The sequence below is a fragment of the Triticum aestivum genome, chromosome 5D (assembly GCF_018294505.1).
Source record: "Triticum aestivum cultivar Chinese Spring chromosome 5D, IWGSC CS RefSeq v2.1, whole genome shotgun sequence".
NCBI classification, from domain to species: Eukaryota; Viridiplantae; Streptophyta; class Magnoliopsida; order Poales; family Poaceae; genus Triticum; species Triticum aestivum.
In genome coordinates, this window is record NC_057808.1 from 562,839,133 (window position 1) to 562,859,532 (window position 20,400).

Consider the following 20,400-nt stretch of genomic DNA (forward strand, 5'->3'; position numbering starts at 1 on the left):
AGACGTTCGTGCCAGAATGACATGTTCTCGTCGAAGCATGCGTCAGTCATTTTGTGTTTTACCTTCATCTCCAGAGCCATGAGCGTTACTTTTAGGCGGGTATCCTCGGGCCTGCATCCTTCATACAATGGAGTAACCGCGTCTAACTCAAGTTGATCCATCTTGGCTTTCTCTCAGGCGGCAGCTCTTGCGTTATCCGTCTTCTTGAGAAGCAGCTCTTGAATATGAGGGTCCTGCACCCAGCCCATCGATGGTCCAGCGTCGTCTGCTCCGCCGGCATCATCATCTTCATGATCATGCCCGTCGTCTGCTCCGGCATCTTCCTCATCATCATGTCCTGCATCTTCTACATGATGACTATGTACAGCATCACCGTCGTGATCATCTCCTGGGGATTGTTCGTCTTCTCGCCCGCCCGAGCCGTGGTGGTTGTCTTGCTGCCCTTCCTCATTTCTTGCCCGGCCCCCATGGACGACTTCGTAGTCATCTTCATCACCTTGCCACCGATAGCCATCCATGAAACCACGCAAGAGCAGGTGGTCCCGCACCTGCCAGGATTCCGGGTCCGCAATAAGGCTCTTCAGCTTGCATCTTCGACACGGACATCTTATCTCCGTCTCGTTCTTTTGAAGCATCTCGGCCTTCGCGGACCTCAAAAACCTATTCACGATGCCTTCGGTCATCATGCGGACCATGGTCGCCTGCGGGGTAGAGCAAAACGATATTTTAGAACCAAGAAAAAATTTGGCATGACTTTCCCTAAAAATAGTACCAAAAAGAATGCTTAATGCCAAAATTCTCGCCGAAACGGAAATGAATCAACATTCCGGGAAAATATTGGCAACTATCGCATTTCAAATACCGGTACACCTCCAAACACAAACACATATGCAACACCACAAACATATGCAACACCACGAACATACATAGATCTAGCTAGGCCATAAAAAGTGCATGTGCACATTGTTGTAGGGAGAACAACATAAATATAGCTTCCCCCCTTACTTACCTATCAAAACAAGGTAATTTAACCACTTAAATTGAATGAATCTATGGTGGAAATGAGGTGAAAAAGAGGAGGCACCCGAGACAAGGAGGAGGTGGAGAGAATGAAGTGGGGAGAAAGTGAGTGTGGGTAGGAGAGGTTGTCCAAAATATCTTGTTGCTGCCCACTTACTAATGGCGCACCAACACTAAATGCGCCATTAGTAATCCAGGTTACTAATGACGCACCTTCTGGTGGTGCGCCATTAGTATGTTTGGACAGGCGCATTAGTTAAAAAAAAACTTTTGATACTAATGGCGCACCCTGGGCCAGGTGCGCCATTACTAGTTACAACTAGTAATGGCGCACTGTGTCAGGATGCGCCATTAGTATGTTTGGACAGGCGCACTAGTTAAAAAAAATTATACTAATGGCGCACCCTGGGACAGGTGCGCCATTACTAGTTACAACTAGTAATGGCGCACTGTGTCTGGATGCGCCATTAGTATGTTTGGACAGGCGCACTAGGTAAAAAAAAATTTTTGATACTAATGGCGCACCCTAGGCCAGGTGCGCCGTTACTAGTTACAACTAGTAATGGCGCACTGTGTCCGGATGCGCCATTAGTATGTTTGGACAGGCGCACTAGTTTAAAAAAAAAATTGATACTAATGGCGCACCCCTGGCCAGGTGCGCCATTACTAGTTACAACTAGTAATGGCGCACTGTGTCTGGATGCGCCATTAGTATGTTTGGACAGGCGCACTAGTTAAAAAAAAAATTGATACTAATGGCGCACCCTGCGCCTGGTGCGCCATTAGTAGTTTCAACTCTAATGGCGTATCAGAAGGTGGTGCGCCATTAGTATATACTAATGGCGCACCGCTTGTCTGGTGCGCCATTAGTGTCAATCCCATCTATAGCCCTTTTTCTAGTAGTGTGTAGTTGATATGTTGGCAATTTTGATAGGAAGGGCTAAGGAGGCTGGTCAGGTGGGTGGCTTGGTACCTCATCTAGTTGATGGAGGTGTGTCTATCCTACAGTACGCCGATGATACGATCATCTTTATGGAGCATGACTTGGCCAAAGCGAGAAATATGACGCTGGTGTTATGCCTTTTTGAATAATTGACCTGGTTAAAGATTAACTTTCACAAAAGGAAATTTTTCTGCTTTGGTAGAGCCAATGACGAACAAGAGGCATATAGGCAATTGTTTGGGTGAGAATTGGGGACTTTACCTTTTACGTACTTAGGTATACCAATCCACCATCGTGAGCTAACAAACAGAGAATGGAAGTGTATCGAGAACCGCTTTGAAAAGAAACTGAGTTGCTGGAAGGGCAAGCTCATGTCATACGGAGGCCGATTAATTCTCATTAACTCGGTTCTCACGAGTATGCCTATGTTTCTTTTGTCGTTCTTCGAAGTCCCAGTTGGAGTTAGGAAAAGACTGGACTTCTATCGATCACGATTCTTCTGGCAGGGCGATGAACTAAAAAGAAAATACCGACTCGCCAAATGGGATATCATCTGTCGACCGAAACACCAAGGGGGTCTTGGTATTGAGAATCTTGAGGTCAAGAACATATGTCTTCTCAGCAAGTGGCTGTGGAAGTTATCGAGAGAGATTGATGCCACTTGGCCGCAGATCCTCCGTAGCAAGTATCTTCACTCCAAAACTTTGTCCCAGGTGACAGCAAGGTCGACTGACTCACCTTTTTGGAAAGGGCTTATGAAAGTCAAATTAACCTTGTTTAGTAGGACAAAGTTTATTATTGGTAACGGTGCTAGTACGCGATTCTGTGAGGATACTTGGCTCGGAGAGACCCCCCTGGCCATTCAATACCCGTCTCTGTATTGTATTGTTCAACTACATGAGGCGTTCGTTGCAACGGTACTCCAATCCAACCCCCTTAATATTCAGTTCAGAAGGACGCTAGTTGGCAATCGTTGGGAAGAATGGCTCCATCTAGTAAGTAGACTGATGGAGGTTCAGCTATCTCAACAGCCCAATAAATTACGTTGGAAGCTTACTAGGTCTGGAGAGTTTACAGTTAAATTAATGTATATTGATGTAATCAATTCAAGCTCGAGTCCTAGTTCCAAACATGTTTGGCTGTCAAAGTTCCTTTGAAAATCAAAGTGTTTATGTGGTTTGTCCATAAACAAGTTATATTAACCAAGGACAATTTGACAAAGCGTAATTGGACAGGACCTACTAGGTGTAGTTTCTGTGATCGGGATGAAACTGTCAAACACCTTTTTCTTGATTGCCCGTTAGCCAAAGTTCTATGGCAGACTGTCCATATTGCATTTAATATTACTCCACCAAGGTCTGTCAATACGTTATTTGGGACGTGGCTTAATGGGATAGAGTTCGAAACAGCGAGACATATTCGCGTAGGAGTCTGTGCTTTATTGTGGGCAGTCTGGAACTGCAGAAATGATTTGGTTTTTAACGAAACAACAAATTTTCATTTTTTGCAGGTTATTTTCCGAGCCACTGCGTTGATCCGTATGTGGTCGTTACTCACTCCGACGAAAGCAGGGAGCGTTTGGTTACTGGATCTATCCGCTGGGAGATGGTAGCACGGATATCTTCAACCGGTTTGGATGGCGGTCATGTAATAGGATAGGCAATTAGTTTACCTATCTCTCTTATGCCAGCCGGTTGTGGCTTTTCATGACTAGTCTGTCTTTTGGCACTTTTGGCTCTTTGCGAGCTCTCCTTTATTTTCGTTTTCAGACTTTAAGACCTTGTTGAACCTATTTTTTATTTAATAAGTTGGCCGTATGCATCGTTCTGATGCAGAGGACAGAGAGTGCCCCTTTTTGAGAAAATTAAATCACTGAAGTCTGTACCTTGTCTTCTCTGATTCCGGTCTAAATAAATCTTCATACGGTCTTAGGAGTGGATTTGATGACATGGCACGAGAAGGTCGGGATAGCTGACTTTGACCGTATTAATAATCTGCCATGTTGGCGTCTACTTGTCATATCTATCTTATTCACATCCCTCCCCCGAAAAATGCCCTTCTGTTATACTCGTCGGGCATGCCTCGGACGTCGATTCTCCCCGTACGGCCCGAGTCCGCGAATGCCGGCAACCGAGTTGACGCGAGGACGAGTAAGAGCTGCAAGAGCAGGCAGACGAGGCATGCAATGCACAAGTATCGCTGGAGGAAGCCATCGGGGAAGCAACGAGCCTACCATAGCGGGGAAGAACGCGAGCGCCCGGCAATGTTGACAGCACGAAATTGTGATAGCTCGGGTAGTTTGCATGGATTCTAGTACGATCCAGAGGTTCAGGTTCGAATACTACGGGTGCATCTTTTTTATCTAGTTGTTTCTCCAATTGATAAGTGAATCCCGCATATATATGTGCCACATAGCCCACTCGATCATCCTGACCTTTTTCAGTGCCACGTAGGAAATGCCCGTATGGATACACCTATAAGGTCAAAAATGATCCGGATTGCAAAGGATAGGGTGCAAATTTCAAGGATTTAGTGATGAGCGTTCATCTGCGTCGAGCTCTGCAACCTCAGGATTTATTTTAGATTTCACATGCACATGAGGGACATGGCCCCGTCTTTGAAAAACACCAGGTACAATTAGACGGACCGACACATGTACATCAACGCACACAATTGACACTGCGCGCATTGGAGTCTGTAGTTCTAAAGCTTTAAGATTGGCAAAGTCGGCAGTCACCACATACGCCTCACCATCGACATAAACGTTATTTCTCACGGTAAGGATATTTTTCGACTTTGCCAATCTTTAAACCCACCCACTGTAAGGATATTCTGTCATAATGAAACACACGAGGCGTTAAACCCAGTGTCTAACCTCTGCTGAGCCAATAATATAACTTCCAACGACAAGTTAATTAGGTAGGTCCTCAGGGGCTTGGTGTTTTCAGATAAAAATCGTTATCACCAAACCGGTCGCCAAACCATGCGCCCATGCATATAGCGTGCGTTCTTTTGCATACGCATAAAGCACATATCTACTCACGAGATAGATCACTTCGGGGCATTATGGATTCCGCGCAACCATGAAGCGCCGGCCCTAGGTCATACTCCCTCCGTTCCTAAATACTTGTCTTTCTAGGCATTACAATAAGTGACTACATACGGAGTAAAATGAGTAAATCTACACTCTAAAATATGTCTACATATATCCGTATGTGATATTCATTTGAAATGCCTAGAAAGACAAGTATTTAGGAACGGAGGGAGTAGTTTCTAGTAGTCGTGCTTGAATTAGTATGGGCAATGGTCACCTTTCTATGCACGAGCTGATGACTCCAGCTTAATTAGGACAGTCAGATAACCCCTGACCTCAAAATCACTAATTAAGGAGTACTCGTTGCAAAGAACACTCCATCTTTCCAGGTCACGACAAGTGGCGCACATGCAACGCGCCACTTATCGCAACCTGGGAGTTTTCCCTTTTTTCGTAGATTCGTTTATTCAAAACGTTATATCTCTTAAACCGTGCGTCCAAATCTCAAACCGTTTTCACCATTGGATTCTCGCGTCGAGATCTTCAAAACTAGATCCCATGTTGATAGGTTTTGACGAACTTTTTTTCACGAAAAAAACCGGACGAAAAAACCAAACCGGGAGCACGGTTTTTTTCCTTTCCCAAAGAGGCACGCCCGTGCCTCTCGCGAAATCACAACCGTGCCCCTCGTGGAAGCAAAACCGTGACTCTCGTGGAAAAAAACAGAAAACGCGTTTTTTCCCTTTCCGAAAGAGGCACGCCCGTGACTCTCGCGAAAGCACAACCGTGCCTCTGGCAGAAGCAAAATCGTGACTCGTGCGAAAGAAAAAAAACAGAAAACGCGAATTTTTTCCCCTTTCCGAGAGGCACGGCCGTGACTCTCGCAAAAGCACAACCGTGCCTCTCGCGGAAGCAAAACCGTGACTCTCGCAAGAAAAAAAACAGAAAACGTGTTTTGTTTTTCCCTTTCCGAGAGGCACGGCCGTGACTCTCACGAAAGCACAACCGTGCCTCTCGCGGAAGTAAAACCGTGACTCTCGCGAAAGAAAAAAAAACAGAAAACGCGTTTTTTTTCGTTTCCGAAAGGCACGGCCGTGACTCTCGCTAAAGCACAACCGTGCCTCTCGCGAAAAAAACATGACTTTTCACGAAAGAAAAAAAAGTAAACACGTTTTTTCGCGCAAAAAAAACTTTTCTTCAAATTTTTTTGGTCGAAACGCTAAGGAAGACCGGCGAAAAACCAAAACGTCGAAAATAATGGGAAAAAACTGTTTAAAAAGCCGAAAACGCGTGCGGAAAAATTAAAAAAAAAATCTGGAGCGAGCGTCCAGAGCGTGACACGTGATGATTGGCTAAGAGCGCGCCAAGTGGCGCCGATCGTTGCGAGGCTCCCGAAGGAGCACTCGTTAATTAGTTGCTCCCCCCGACCTGACCGGTCGAGCGTAGCTACACACGTCTATGACTATGTGCGTTGCCGGCTGGCAGAAAGTGGGGCAGCTAGCTAGCAGCTAACCTAATTTGTAGTATAGCTCAGGACTTTCATTTCTTGTGCATTTTCAGAGTAATTTTCTTATATGCAAGCACCAAGACAGTGGCCAAAAGTGTACAATTTTTTATTTTTTATTTTTGCAACGAGCTATAGTAATTTGCTGGCTTGAGAAGTCATTCCAAACGAAGGCTTGGAAACTACTCCAGTCTTCTGGCCCCCGCGTCGCTCCGCTCGGAGCGACACGAGAGGCGACGAAAACCCTAGCGGCCGCCCCCCTTCCCCCCCTCGCCGTCGCCCGAGGAGGCCTCCGGCGAAGCCCGCGTGGTCGCCCAGGACGGCGGCGGTGAGGATCTGGCTGCTTTGCTCTTCACGGAGGGCTTTGGGCACCAAGGCAGCGGCCTCGGGAGGCGTGGCGGCGTCGTTTTCTGCGGCGAGCGGCGTCCTGGGTGTTGTCCACCGTCTCCTTGGTCGCGAGGGCGGCGAGTGATGGCGGGCGCTGGCGCCGGTCGCAGCTGGGGCGCGGCCTCCCTATTCGCGTCTGGATCTGAAGGCCGCTTCCACTTCCCCTTAGAGCGCTCCTCCTCACCGGATCTGGTCGCCGGCGCCCTCTGGACGCCGGTCCGAGGTTGTTGGGGTTGCCTGGAGCAGCGGAACGGGACCGGGAGAAATCCCTGGCTGGTTCTCCGGCCACGGCGTTGACGACATGGGCAGGTGTCATTCTCCTCCTTGGAGGCTTCGTCGAGGTTCGTTTCCTCTCCCTCCTGCTCCATGACCCGGGTGAAAACCCTTGTCTTTTCAAGACTGGACGGCAACGGCGCAACGTGCGTCGGCACCTTCTTGAAGGTGTCGTCTTGGGCATGGTAGGAGTGTGCAGAGTGTTGTGAGATGGGTGTCGGGTTGGCTGCGTCAGCAGCGAGGGAGATGAAGCTTGGTGCTCTGTTGATGTAGCAGTGTTGCTCTGCTTTGGATTGCTCGCCGGATCCTTGCTTGCTTGCTCGCCGGTTTTGTGGCATTCTTGGGCAGGGAGGGGACAGGGCTCCTCTCTTTTTCTAGCAGCAACTTGATTTGGTGGCTCGGGCACGGAGCCTATCCATACGGGCTTGATCTGCATCCTGTCAGGTTGCTTCATCCTGCTTGCTGCTCGTTTGTTCAGTGTCAGTGCCTTTGCGCAGTTTTTCCCCTTGGTGGTTGTAGCAGCGACCTGCGGTGTGGCAATTCGGCTGGTTATCCTCGTGCAGTGCTGCGTCGGGTTGAGAATCTCCCATGGTGCCCGGCGTCGTGTCCAATCCTGGCTCTAGGGTGAGCTTCTCCATCTTCCAGCGGTCCGGCGCCTTTCGAGCCAAGGCGAGGGGCAGGGCCCCCCTCTAGATTTGGAGAGGAAAGGATCGAACAAGGTGTCACCTTCCGAGGTAGATGAGGGCGCGACCACCGCTGGACTTTGTCTCCGTTTGAAGAACCCCTCCGTTTTGCTCGGCTTGATCTACTTCACTTGGTGGACTCCATCGACTTCTAGCTAGTGCTTAGTTTTCTTATCCCTCGAGGGCTTGTAGTCTTTGGTGCTTGTAAGCTGCGTCGGCAACACTATGTATCTGCTGTTGTTTTTTCTGTTCTTGTTAGCGGCTTTTCGCACTCGTCTCGTTGTTGTAACGATGGCCTTGTGTAATCCCTGGCCGGTCGAGCAGAGGGACTTGGTGGAGAATTGGCCAGAAGGTTCAAGACGCCACCGAACCTCGTCCGGGCCCGCATCCACCGCCGGCTCCTGGAGAGCGACGCAATCAAGCAGCTCAAGCCACGCGGAGGCTTCCGGGGGCCCAAATGGCCTCCGAAAGGCGAGGCGCCCTAAGTCAATAAGGGCCCTCTCAATGGATATTAAGGGGGCGACGGTAATGGAGAAGAGGTCGGGGAAACGGGCCGCAAAGGGAGAGTCTCCCGCCCACCGGTCGAACCAGAACAGCGTCGCTGTACCCGATCCAACCGCGATGGAGGTTCCGATGCGAAGGACGGGAAGCAGTTGGAGAACCGATTGCCAAAACTGGGAGCCGCCGGATCTCTGACAGAAGGCGAGGGGCTGTCCGCGCAGGTACTTGTTCCGGATAATGTCAAGCCAGAGACCACCGTGTCCTTGCGAAATGCGCCAGAGCCAGCGGGTGAGGAGGGTGATGTTCATGCGTTTAGAGCACATGATACCGAGGCCTCCCTGTTCACGGGGCTTGCTGATGTCCGGCCAGCTAACCATGTGGTATTTCTGCTTATTGTTGTCACCCGCCCAGAAGAAACGAGATTGAATTTTGGCGATCTCATGGTGAAGGGTCTCATGGAGGCTGTAGAAGCTCATAAGAAACAAGAGGAGGCTAGTGAGGAGGAATTAATGAGGATCGTCCGAGCCGCCTTTGACAGCCATCGGCCTTGCCAAGGCTCCATGCGCGTTTGTAACTTGGCGACCGTGGGGCGCAAGTCCGCGACAGTGAGCTGAGAGTCACTGATGGGGGTTCCCAAGTAAGTCGTGGGAAAGGAGCCGAGGGGGCAATTGAGGCGGTTGGCGATGTCAAGGGCTTCTGCCGGAGAGTAGCCCATAACCATCACATCACTCTTGTCGACGTTGATCTTGAGGCCAGACATTTCACTACTACAAAAACAGCTATAGCCAATATGGACACTAATGACGCACTGTACATGTGGTGCGCCATTACTAACTAGTAATGGCGCACCATGTGTTGATGCGCCATTAGTGTGAAAATACTAATGGCGCACCACATCCACGGTGCGCCATTAGTAAAATATTTTTTATTTTTTTTATTTTCAAAACTACTAATGGCGCACCAGGGGATAGTGCGTCATTACTAGTTAAACTAGTAATGGCGCACCACTCCCATGGTGCGCCATTAGTAATTATGTTTCAAAAATTTTATTTTTATTTTATTTTTTAAAGTACTAATGGCGCGCACCACTCCCACGGTGCGCCATTAGTAGTTTGGCCCAAACATTCCCCCGAATGCACCCCCCCTGGACCGCCTTTTCAGTTTCAGAAAATAAAAGAAAATAACATTCCCATGTGATATGTGGTCTAGTTGTTAGCAAAATTTACAAACATGAATTTTTTACTTTTTTGCAAAATCTCTCGGGAATTTGTAAAATGGGCATAACTTTTGCATACGAACTCGGATGAAAAAGTTTTTTATATGAAAAATCATCTACTCGAAAAGATACATCCGAATTTAACTGGGGGATCCCCATTAAACATTTTCAAAATCCTCAAAAACCTAACAGAAAAAAAGATACGGGGCTTTTAAGATCTGGAGAGGGAAAAAATTCAAAAATATTCAAACTTACTAATGGCGCACCTGCCCATAGTGTGCCATTACTATCTTCCCGCCTTCAAAATTCAAAATAAATAAATAAAAGTTAGTAATGGCGTACCTGCCCACGGTGCGGCATTACTATGCCGTATATATGGCTGGGCATGGTCCTCTCCTCCTTACCTCTTCATTCTTCTCCTCCACTCCACCTCTCCTCCACTCCATCTCCTCCTCTCCTCCACTCCATCTCCCCTTCTCTCCTCCACCATACTACCCTCCTCCTCTCCGGCGACCTCCTCCTCCTCCTCTCCGGTGACCTCCTCCTCTCCGGCGACCTCCTCCTCCCTCCTCTCCTCCCCTCCCCTCACGGTTTCTCCTAACTCCTCTCCGGTGAGCTCCTCCTCCCTCCTCTCCGGTGAGCTCCTCCTTCCTCCTCTCCGGTGAGCTCCTCCTCCCTCCTCTCCTCTCCTCCCCTCATGGTTTCTCCTTCCTCCTCTCCGATGCTCCGGTGAACTCCTCACCGGCGACCTCCTCCTCCTCTTTGGCGATGTAGGCGAGCGCCTCTCCGGTGACCTCCTCCTCCTCCTCTCCGGTGACCTCGGCCCTCCTCTCCGGCGAACTCCTCTCCAGCAAAAGAACATGGCAAAAGAACATACAAGATCCAAAAACGAGAACAAAATTTCAAAATAATATCGTGCAAAAAAAAGAGCAAAAAAGGGCAAAAAATCGCGATCCAGATCCAAATTCAAAATTCAAAAATACTAATGGCGCACGGTGGGGGTTAGATGGTGCGCCACTACTATTTTCCCGCCTTCAAAATTCAAAAATACTAATGGCGCACCGTGGCCTATACTAATGGCGCACCAGTGGCCTATACTAATGGCGCACCAGTGGTGCGCCATTAGTATTTAATACTAGTGGCGTGGTACTAGTGGCGCACCAGTAGTGCACCATTAGTAGGCAAAACTGGTGCGCCACTAGTAGGCCTTTTCCTAGTAGTGTTTGTTGGAAGCAGAGAAGAAGGAACTTGAGGTTAGCGATGTCCGTGTCCGAGCCCTCGACCATGATGATGGTGTCGTCGGCGTACTGGAGCATGGAGATCCCGGAGCCGCCCGCCAGATGAGGGGTAATCCCACGAATATGGCCTGCGGTTTTGGCCTTATCTAGGGTGGCGGCAAGCGCGTCCACCACCATGTTGAACAGGAACGGAGAGAAAGGATCACCTTGTCTAACCCCACAGAGGGTGGGGAAGTAAGGACCAATCTCCCCATTGATGTTCACGGCAGTGCGCCCGCAGGACACCATCTGCATCACCCGGGTGATCCAACGATCATCGAAGCCCTTCCGGAGCAAAACTTCCCGAAGGAAGGACCAACTAACAGTGTCGTAGGCCTTGTGAAAGTCAATTTTCAGGAAGACCGCCTTGAGGTGTTTAGACCGCACCTCGTGGAGGACTTCATGGAGAACTAATACCCCATCCAGGATATACCGCCCTTTCACGAAGGCGGACTGGTTGGGGTGGGTAATGAGGTCTGCTAGCAGGGTTACCCTATTGGCGTACCCCTTTGCCAGAATCTGGAAGATCACATTGATCACCGTGATCGGGCGGAACTGGCGAATGTCGGAGGCCCCCGGCACTTTGGGAATGAGCGAGATGATCCCATAGTTGAGGCGCCCGAGGTCGATGGTCCCAACGTAGAACTCGTCAAAGATGGCCATGATTTCCGGCTTAATCACATTCCAGAAGGTCTGGAAGAATTTCACCGGAAGGCCGTCCGGACCCGGGGCCGAGGAGGGATTCATGCCTCTAATGGCCGCCCAGACTTCACTCCCCCCTCCCTGCGGTTTGGTCCATCCGCTTGCCATTGAAAATTCAGATATTCATGTGGAAATGGATCCGCGGTAGGATTCCGTCTGGGGTGGAGGTCCGCAAACGCAATAGCCCTGGGTCCGGCATCTGCCCCCTGTGTGGTACCCCCGAAGATTCGAATCATATCTTCTTCTCCTGTGTCTCAGCTCAATTCATGGGGAGCTACTTTAGGGAGGTAGTGGGAGGCGATTGGTGTCACACCAACTTCCCCGACCTCTTCGCCGAACTCCAGAACTCCCCTTCCCCCTCTCGCCACATTAGGTGGCTCGAGATCGGGGTTCTAGCACTAGTAGAAAACAGGTCTTTCATTCGGGCATGGCAAGCCCATTAGTCCCGGTTCAGTCACGAACCGGGACCCATGGGGGCATTCGTCCCGGTTCGTGAGCCCAGGGGGCCGGCCGGGGCCTCGTGGGCATTGTTCCCGGTTCGTATGGAACTATTTGTCCCGGTTCGAGGCACGAACCGGGACTAATGGGCCTCGCTCCTGGCCCACAACCATTGGTCCCGGTTCTTGGCATCAACCGGGACAGAAGGCCCGGATTTAGTACCGGTTCATGCCACGAACCGGGACCAATGAGGTGCCTATATATACCCCTCGCCCGCGAGCAGAGCACTCCAGTGCTCTGTTTTTCTGTGGCCGGCGAGGGGGGCTTTGTGGTGCTCTAGCTCACCTCCTATGCACATGAGGTGTTCGATGAAATGCCCGAGCCACACTAGTTAAGCTTTGTCCTCTCGAAGCTCGACCTCAAAGCTCCATTTTCCTCGAGATTTGTCTAGGTTTAGCGGCCCGTCACGTCCCATTCCCGTCTTCACCGCCATCGACCGCCCGCGCCGATCTCGTCACCGGCACCACCGTGGTGAGCCTCTTGTTCTTATCTTGTTTTTGAAAGGAAAAAATTCTAACTTTAGATAGATACTTATCTAATTTTTTTACTATTTTATTCCTTCTTATTACACAGTGCGATGGTTTTGGTATCCGCCCCCGTCGGCCCTCGTCCTGTCTATGATTCGGATGTGGTATATATTATCTTTTTATAACTATTTGATTCATTTATTGTTTATGACAAATATACCGACCAGCGTGACATAGATTTTATTTATCTAGGAGGTGTTTGAACCGGAAATTCTAACCGACCCTATTGTCGAGAGGTTAAATTTAGTTGAAGAAGAAAACAATTACTTGAAGGAAAAAATAAAAAAAATTGAGGAGGAGAAGATGATATTGGAGTTGCATGTTGCGGATGTCGTCGATGATCACAAGATCAAGATGGATGCAATGCGCTTGAAGATTAGAAAGATTAGAAAATATGCCATTCATACCGAGGCTTGGTATCATTATGCCGTTGGATCAATTGTTACCTTGGTTGTGATTATGATCGCATTTGTTTTCGCATTGAAATGTTTTACATAGTTTCAATGTATGGTTTAATTAATTAGATGCTCTGGAGAGCTATATATATGTTGTTAGATGAGAACTATGTATGTACTTTGGTTCTAATGTGATGATGAACTTCTATTAATTTGGTCACTTAATTATCTATTCATGATGTTCTGTAATGGTTTTTGACACACTTATTATATATAATGCACGCAGATGAACCGGCAATGGATGTACGGTGACAGACACACCTCCGAGTACATTAAGGGCGTGCATGATTTTCTCGAAGTGGCTGAGGCAAACAAGCAGAATGGTTTTATGTGTTGTCCATGCCCTATATGTGGGAATACGAAGTCTTACTCTGACCGGAAAATCCTTCACGCCCACCTGCTTTACAAGGGTTTCATGCCACACTATAATGTTTGGACGAGGCACGGAGAAATGGGGGTTATGATGGAAGACGGCGAAGAAGAAGAGGATGATGACAACTATGTGCCCCCTGAATACGGTGATGCTGCAACAGGGGAAGCTGCTGAAGATCAAGAGGAACCAGACGATGTGCCCAATGATGCTGCAAGGGGGGAAGCTGCTGAAGATCAAGAGGAACCAGTGCCCGATGATGATGATCTCCGCTGGGTCATAGTCGATGCAAGGACGCAATGCGAAAGTCAAAAGGAGAAGCTGAAGTTCGATCGTATGTTAGAGGATCACAAAAAAGGGTTGTACTCCAATTGCGAAGATGGCAACACGAAGCTCGGTACCGTACTGGAATTGCTGCAGTGGAAGGCAGAGAATGCTGTGCCTGACAAAGGATTTGAGAAGCTATTGAAAATATTGAAGAAGAAGCTTCCAAAGGATAACGAATTGCCCGACAGTACATACGCAGCAAAGAAGGTCGTATGCCCTCTAGGATTGGAGGTGCAGAAGATACATTCATGCCCTAATGACTGCATCCTCTACCGCGGTGCGTACAAGGATCTGAACACATGCCCGGTATGCGGTGCATTGCAGTATAAGATCAGACGAGATGACCCTGGTGATGTTGACGGCGAGCCCCCCAGGAAGAGGGTTCCTGCGAAGGTGACGTGGTATGCTCCTATAATACCATGGTTGAAACGTCTGTTCAGAAACGAAGAGCATGCCAAGTTGATGCGATGGCACAGTGAGGACCGTAAGAAAGACGGGCAGTTGAGAGCACCCGCTGACGGGTCGCAGTGGAGAAAAATCGAGAGAAAGTACTGGGCTGAGTTTGCAGCTGACCCAAGGAACGTATGGTTTGGTTTAAGCGCGGATGGCATTAATCCTTTCGGGGAGCAGAGCAGCAATCACAGCACCTGGCCCGTGACTCTATGTATGTATAACCTTCCTCCTTGGATGTGCATGAAGCGGAAGTTCATTATGATGCAAATTCTCATCCAAGGCCCTAAGCAACCCGGCAACGACATTGATATGTACCTAAGGCCACTAGTTGAAGAACTTTTACAGCTGTGGAATGGAAACGGTGTACGTACGTGGGATGAGCACAAACAGGAGGAATTTAACCTGCACGCGTTGCTGTTTGTAACCATCAACGATTGGCCCGCTTCAAGTGAGTGTTACTGTCTTGTGCATATTCGGTTTCCCTTATTAGTCCAGGTTATGGTAATGTAATTGATGACTTATGCATGCATGCGCAGCTTCCACTATATTCTCCTAGAGATTAAGCTTGAGCCGGGAGTAGTAACCGTCTTAGACTCGAGACGAAAAGATCCCCAGGACTATGCGAACATGACTCAAATGCTCCAGAAGTAAGTTAAATCGATCATTATCCACCATATCAACAACTTTGTTCATTTCCTGATATCAAGTAATTGTTTTCTTTGTCTGGCAGGGTATGGAGAAAATTCACCTCAAAAGGTCCGGGACTGCCAAAGAAGCTGCAATTTAATCACCCGAAAGTAAGTACTATAGTAGCATGTTCCGCGCATCTCCTAGTGATTCAAGCGGTAGTTTCATCAATACCATTTAGCATGCTTGCTTATCAGTTTGATTGACCTCTATTTCTTGTAAAGTGGTTGTGGCAGCAACCCAGGAATAATTACTGTGGATACTACATTTGCGAGTCCATCCGCTACCATACCTGTGAGCGGGGCTACACTGAAGAACAATATGAAGTGCGTAAGCAATAATATTCACAATTTTATTTTATTACCATCATTTGTGTTGAGTTTCATTTATTCATATATATATGTATTGACCCCCTTCTTCAAATTAGATGTTTCGGAAGCGGGATGAACTCCTAGCAGAAGATCGTATGCGAGGAATTCAAGAGGAATTGGCGGCATTCTTCCTTGACCACGTGATCGCTGAAAACGGAGAATACTATGTGGACCCTGTGTTCCTACAATATAATTAGGAGATTGTATTGTAAGAGGTAATTATTGTATATATGTAGCGGTAGTGTCGAATAGATATATGAGAACTTGTTGGTCGACCAATATCTCGGAGAAGGAGAGGTGGTCGATATCACTTGTCTCTGTATGCATATGTTCATGACGATCTTCTGTTTCCTTCATTTCATTACTAGCTAGCGTGTCTACTCCTCTCCATACGTATATAGTACGTAGCGTCGACCAAGCACGGAGATAAGAGAGGACACTTCTCTCTATTAATTAGCTAGCTAACACAATATATGAAACACCTAAATTAACCCCCCAAAACCCCTAAACCACCCCCTTTCAAAAAAAAAACCTCAGCTCCTGCCAGGTGCTGCCGCGTGGATGCCTATTGGTCCCGGTTGGTGGCACCAACCGGGACCGAAGGCCCTCCTGCCTGGGCTCCCCGCATTGCGCCTCTTTTTTATTTTTAATCATTAAAAGCAAAAAGAATTTTCATAAAGAACTTTTTTTATAGAAACTTTAATAGCAGAAAGAATTATCATAAAGTAAAATAAATAAGTAATTAGAAACAAAATAAAATAAAATAAATAAGTTTTTGTTGTAAGTAGAAACAAAACAAAATAAATATAGCAAAAAAGAAAACAAAAAAACTAAATACAGCAAAAAGAATTTTCATAAAGAATTAATGGCACTAATAGAAAGTTTATATTTTTTCTAAACCTAATGGCACTAACAGACAGTTTATAATTTTGCTGACCTAAAAGCAAAAAGAATTAAAAAATAAAGAAAAAAACAAAACAAAATAAATAATGCAAAACACAGAACCAAAAAACTGGATTTTTTTTTAAAAACTGCCACCTATTGGGCCACCACGGCCTGAATACGACTAGAAACCCAACCTGGGCCAGGATTCAGGCCCGCAGAAGGCCCAATAGGCCCATAGACAGCACAGTGTGACATTAGGCCCGTAAGCCTGCATTTAAGAGGAGCTCGAGAGGGCAGCCGTAGTGGGGCTTATAAACCACTCCGAGCCCCTCTCAACTAGCGAGGTGGGACTAAACTTTTGGCCGCGGGCAGTGCAAGGCCTTTGGTCCCGGTTGGTGGCACCAACCGGGACCAATGCCCCCCCTTTAGTCCCGGTTGGTGCCACCAACCGGGACCAAAGGCCGCCGCTTCCCGCCCTTTGGGCTGCTGAAAAGGGACCTTTGGTCCCGGTTGGTGGCATCAACCGGGACTAAAGGGTGGCATTGGTCCCGGTTGGTTCCACCAACCGGGACTAAAGGTGTTCCTATATAAGCCAACACTTGGGAAATTTTCAGATACCTCGCCAGTTGCCCCCGACGCTGCCAGGCTGCCCGTGCTCGCCGTCGCCGCCCGCTCCTCGTCGCCGTCGCCCCGCGCCCTTGCCTCGACGGGTCGCCGCCCGGTGCTCGTCGCTGTCGCCCTGCCCCCACGCGCCGCCCCGCCTCGTGCTCCCCTGCTCGCGCGCGCCGCCTCGGCACCCCGAGCCCCCCCTGCCCGGCCCACGCGTGCTCGCCGGTGCCCTCGCCGCCCCCGCCGCGTCCCGCCCCCGCGCGCCGGCGCCCTCGTCGCCCCCGCCGTCGCCATCGTCCTAGCCGCCCCCGCTGTGAGAGCCGCCGCCCCGGCTCTGTTTTTTATTAGTTAATTGTTTTTTGATCATATGTGTATGTGGCTATAATGTATATGTGAACAAAAAAAAATTTGTATGTATGTAGATGTTCAAAATGTATGAATATATATGTCAAAAATGTTTTTTTGTTCATAGAAAGTTTTTTGTTCATATATAGAAAGTTTTTATATATGACAATGGATATATATTCGATATATATGAGAAATGATGATCCACATGGAAAAGTTTTATATATGCAAAAGTTACAATTTTAGAAAGTTTTATATATCTAGCTAGGAAGGGAAGAAGAAGAAAAAGGAGGATAGGAAAGAAGAAAATAAGAAGAGGAAAGAAAGAAGAAGAGGAGAGGAAGAAGAGGAGAAATAAATAAGAAGAGGAAAAAAGAAGAAAAAGAAGAGGAGAAGAAGAAAGGAATAGAGGAGAAGAAGAAAAAATTCTATTTTTTCTTCTTCTCCTCTATTCCTTTCTTCTTCTCCTCTTTTTTTTTCTTCTTTTTTTCTTCAATCCTCTCCTCTATTCCTTTCTTCTTCTCCTCTTTTTATTTCTTCTTCGTTTTCTTATGTTTTATCGGGTATGTCGTCGTCGATATATACCCCTCCCGAGAACTTCAACACGAGGGGGGATAACTTCAACACGAGGGGGGGTCGATATACCCCCTCCCCGATAACATTATTTTCCCGTGTATATATGTCGTCGTTGTCGATATAACCCCCTCCTGATAACTTCAACACGTGGGGGGGGGGGTCGATATACCCCCTCCCCGATAACATTATTTTCCCGTGTATGTATGTTGTCGTTGTCGATATTACCCCCTCCCCATAACTTCAACACGAGGGGGGATAACTTCAACACGAGGGGGGGGGGTCGATATACCCCCTCCTCGATAACATTATTTTCCCGTGTATGTATGTCGTCGTTGTCGATATAAAACCCCCTCCCGATAACTTCAACACGTGGGGGGGGGGGTCGATATACCCCCTCCCCGATAACATTATTTTCCCGTGTATGTATGTCGTCGTTGTCGATATATATAACTCCCTCCCAGATAACTTCGACATGATGGACGGTCGATATGTATACCCCCTCTCGACCGTGATAACTTATACCACGGGAGCACCCCCCGGCCCTCTCGCTCGACCAAAACTCTCGAGGACACCCAAACCCTAGAAAAAAACGATGTCGGTCTCCTACCCCCTCCCGCCGCGCCCCTACCCTTGAAGCGTTGCCTAGGCCACCCCAAACCCGGAATAAGCTAGGTCTACGTTTGCGCTAATATATCCACCTGCTGTCATGTTTGTGTAATAATTGCCATGTTGTAATATTTGCAGAAACAATGGAGCACGGACGAGATGAGCAAGCAGTAGAGGTGTTGGGGGACATAATCTTAGCCGGAGGTGATATCTTGTCGTATCTTAACGACAATGATGGTCTGGAAGAACAGGGTGAAGAAGCAGGCTGCGGTGATCGAAGAGTGGAGGAGGAAAGACATGATTATGATGGCTCCGGTGACCCAATGCTGGTGCAAGAAGGAGCCCGTGGTGACGGCTCCGGTGACCGAATAGAGTCCGGCCAGGTAAATATATTAGTTAAGCCTGTGCTGACTAGCTAATTGATGCATTCATTGTTTTGGTATGTACACATATTAATTAACACTCGTCTTTCTTGTTTTTTCTAGACCTCCGGATCGAGCACAACTGCAGTAAAGAGACGAGGCCCGAAGAGAAAGTTGCGCTCGGATGAAAGGTTTGAGATCACAGCAATCGCGCGCGACGGCCAACCGATTGAACCCCTCCGGACAAAGGATGTTTTTGCTACTCAGTGCGGGGTTCTAGTTAGGGACAAGATCCCGATCAGCATCCACCAATAGTATAAGCCTAAGAAGGAAGACCCTGAGGTGTCTTATGTCAATGATATGCAGAAAGATGATCTTTGGACTGAGCTGAAGGCAAATTTCACCCTACCGCCAGAGGAGGATCCGGAGAAGCCAGTTATAGAGCAATTAATCAAGTCTCATGCTCTTAAGAAGATGGCAGACCTATTCAGGAGGTGGAAGAATGAGCTGAAAACGTTTGTCGACAAAGAAGAGACGCCAGAATTTATCAGCCGGTATGAGAAGATCAGAGATCACTGGCCCGCATTTGTGGCCCACAAGACATCGGAAAAGAGAAGAAGATGTCAGTGACGAACAAGAAGAATGCTGTGAAGAAGAAGCTTCACCATCGCACGGGGTCAGGTGGCTACCTCAAAGCCCGGCCTAAGTGGGCCAAGTCTGAGAGGGATCTGCTTGATAAAGGGATCAAACCAGAGACAATGAAATGGCCAGACCGTTGCCGGAGTTGGTTCTTCGGGGCTGGCGGAACCTTGGACCCTGTATCAGGGAGGTGTCGTTGGACGGACGAGCAACTTGCAATACCCGTCAAGAAGCTTAAGCACTATATCGATGCAGCGCAGCAAGGGACGTTCGTTCCAGACAGAGAGAACGACGAGCTCACAATGGCCCTCGGGAATCCTGAGCACCCTGGACGGACACGAGGCACGCCAGGCTCCGTTCCGTGGAAGGCTGGTTTTCCGGACGCGGGCGGTTACAAAACCCAGGAGAGGAGGAAAAAAGTGGAGCAGATCCAAATTCAGAAGCTGCACGAAAGGGTTCAAGCGCTAGAGGAGCGAGACGGCAATCGAGATGCCGAAACTGCCCCCCAAGCTACACCGCCATCTCAGCGGAGAAGCAGCGTGGCTTCCACTGAGCTGCCTCAGCTGGAGCATGCGGCTCCTGCTAGCTACCCCGTGGATGCTATCACGGAGTCTCAACATTGCCACCTTATGGCGGAATGGCAGAACTTGAAAGTCAAGGCGGCTGTTGGCTCTGTTTTACCTACTGAACCCGGCGCAACCTACCACTGCCGTCGGATTCCAGAAGGATATGCTAGGGTGATGGTGGATGAAATAACTGAGGGATTTGAGGACCTCCAGCTTGACCACCCTACCGGTGAAGGGGAGACTCGGCTGGGTTTAGCTCTGAAGACTCCATGCCTATGGCGGAAGGAGCTCATCAAGCTTCCGAACTGGACGGCTCCGGCGAGTAAGGGCACTGCGCCTCCTCCTCCGCCTCCTCCTCCGGCGAGTGATTAGGGCACTCAGCCTCCTTCTCCGGCGCGTGGCGGCACTCCGCCTCCTTCTCCGCCAGCGCCGGCGCGCCAGAGCAGCCAGCCTCCTCCTTCTCCGCCTCGTCAGCAAGGGCGGAAGAGACCCGCCGCCGCTGCGGCTGCTCCGGCGCGTCGTAGTCCTTCTCCTCCGCCTCGTAAGCAAGGAAAGAAGACAGCCGCAGCCTCTCCGTCTGATCT